We start from the raw sequence: 2,787 nt of genomic DNA on the forward strand, positions 1-2,787 counted from the left end.
TTGTTGATGAGTTCAAGTTACCATCCGCAGACAGATGGGCAGACCGAGAGGATCAACGCATTGCTGGAGGACTACTTGCGACATTATGTGACGGCTGATCAGAAGAATTGGCCCGAACTCTTGGATATTGCTCAGTTTAGCTACAATATTCAAAAGAGTTCTGCGACGGGGTATAGTCCATTTGAGTTGAAAAATGGGCAGATGCCGGTTGCACCGCATACCGTAGTGACGGGAGGCTTCTTGAGAAGTCCTCATGCGAGGAAGTTCATGAAGGCTTGGGAGGAGACCTTGGAGTTAGCACGGTTACGCTTGCACGATGCTGCAAGGAGGATGAAAAAGTATGCTGATCATGGAAGACGGGAGGCACACTTCAGTGTGGGAGATATGGTGTTTCTCAGGATTACTGGGGAGCAGTTTCAGCCAGCCAAGGGGACGACGAGCAAACTGACACGGAAGTATGAGGGACCATTCTGAGTGAAGAAGAGAGTGGGGGAAGTTTCTTACGAGCTGGAGCTTCCACGCCATATGAACATGAAACAACCAGTTTTTCATGTGAGTCAGTTGAAGAGATGTAGACTTGATTCAGACCATCCAGAGAGGGTTGAGCTGACGAGAGGACCAGCCAGGATTGTGGACAGACCAGGACTAGAGTTGGAGAAGATTTTAAGTCTCAGAACTACAGGAGTTGGTTGCCACATGCGACGGGAATTTCTTTGCAGATGGAAGGATGCACCGGAGGAGGACAGTTGGGAAATGGAGGATTCACTTTGGAGATGGAAGAACAAGATCGCGAAGTATGACAGGAAATTGAGGAGAAGAGCAGGAATTGTCGGGACGACAATGACTTCTGGTGGGGGAGGATGTAATGCCCTGCGGTTCATACCGAGCACGCGCTCCTCCAACTCACAAAATTGACTAAGTGTTGGTCACCATTGCATATAGGCGCGCGGAGTAATATGACTTGTGGCGGTTATATATGCGATGGATGAGTGTGATGAGCATACCCGCACTTGGGGCGAGTCGACGGTGGGCAAACCAAGTATGAGGGGCGCTCATGTTAAACATTGAAGGGTCGGTCAGAAGACAACGCACAAGGTAGTGTGCGTATATATTGGTGAGACCTGCAATTCATTTGGGCATCGAACTTCGCTCTTGCTCCAACGCACAAAGAGGAGTGCGCAGAAAAGAAGGGCGCAGAAGTGAGATACGACGAGCTGGTGGATGAGCCCGCCGAGTCAGGCAAGTTCTGGGTGTGAGTCGGTTATGTGGTGCGGTCGGTCGCCACCGCACGGTGATATATCTTGTTGTGTGTTGTGGTTCGGCGATGGGTTCGTGCACGGGTGCGCCCGCCCGCCCAACGACACAAGAGGTGTATGTTATATGTTGTAAGTTGTATTTTGGTGGAGTCTTGGCAGACCGTCGTGCGCTCTTGCACGGGCGGGCGCCCTCCCGTTTATGGAACGCCGGATGAGCGCGACTCCCGGTCATGTAACTTCGCATATATAATAAAAAAGATTGATTATTATTATTGTCGAGTCAGTTTTATTATTGTATATTGTTAATGGTTTCGGCACATTAATAATATGAATTCATGTGTATTATGAATTGTTAAGGCGTAGTTCGTCAAGTTTATTAACGATAGAACATCTTAATAACTTAGGCGGTGCCGCACCCGGCAAATTTAACGAAAAAAGAATTGGGGGTGTGACAATAGGTGTAACGACCTGCATTCTATCGGTTGAAGTGCGATCGTAGGTGAGGCTTTAACGAGCACGGTTGAGGCTTTAACGAGCTGCGAAGTGCGAGCTCCTTGTTATGCAATGGAGATAATGCACATAAGTGAGAAGGGGGCAAGCTTGTATATACACATGGGAGCATGTGTTAACATATATGGAGGCCGACCAACATGAATGAAGGGGCCGACTTGAAGTTAAGGAGTTTTGCGTTGAAGTGAAGGCGTGGAGAGGTCGGCTGGGCAAGCCACGACCTCCCACTACAATGCATATATATGGATGAGCGTTGGCTCTCATTTGGACATCGATCACTCGCTTAACATCTTCACTCAATGAGTTAAGGCGCAGTTCTAGTGCGCATAACTAAGGAGAGGAAGGCGCATATTTGGATGCGCCCATTCTTGGGCTTGGTTGTGCGGTGAAGGAACGCTTAACTCGGTTGTGGGTGAAGGGTGCGGGTAGGAGCACCCGACGGTTGGTTGAAGGCGTGCACGGGTGTGTGGTGCCCGGGTTGATGTGTAGAGCGCCCAACAGTGAAACGTTGGTGAGCACCCGGTTTGTGTGCCGACTTGGCGCGGGTGTCTTGGCGACTCGGGTGAGCGCCCGCACGGCATGCAAGTGTGCACGGTGACTTGGTGAAGTGTTGAGATTGTGAACGGAGGTGTGTCTCAGGTAGAGGCGCCCGTGCGTGGTGACTTGGAGGTGCGCCCAAGTTGGGCAAACAACACGATCGTGCGAAAAGGTGAACAAAGCGTTGGTGAGTCGTGCGATGACCGTGCGGAGGTGCCGACGAGCTAGGCAGTCGAGTTTTGCCTTGGATTGTAAATTTGGATAAGTATGAAACTTGGGGTTTCCAAGTATACTTGTAAAGCTTTGTAAATTATTGTATAATATATTATTGGGCAGACTCATTGTTCAGGGAGTTGCCCCTCCCTTTATACTGTGCAATTGTGTTCATCATTTATAATTGTTGTTGATAATGAATGTGTATGGGTGTTCATTGGTATAAAGGATAACATACTAATACTTGGTTGCGAAACACAAACTAAGTAGG

The sequence above is a fragment of the Pinus tabuliformis genome, chromosome 1_1 (genome assembly GCF_031772625.1).
Source record: "Pinus tabuliformis cultivar Carrire ecotype Pingquan chromosome 1_1, CPIR1, whole genome shotgun sequence".
Taxonomy (NCBI): domain Eukaryota; kingdom Viridiplantae; phylum Streptophyta; class Pinopsida; order Pinales; family Pinaceae; genus Pinus; species Pinus tabuliformis.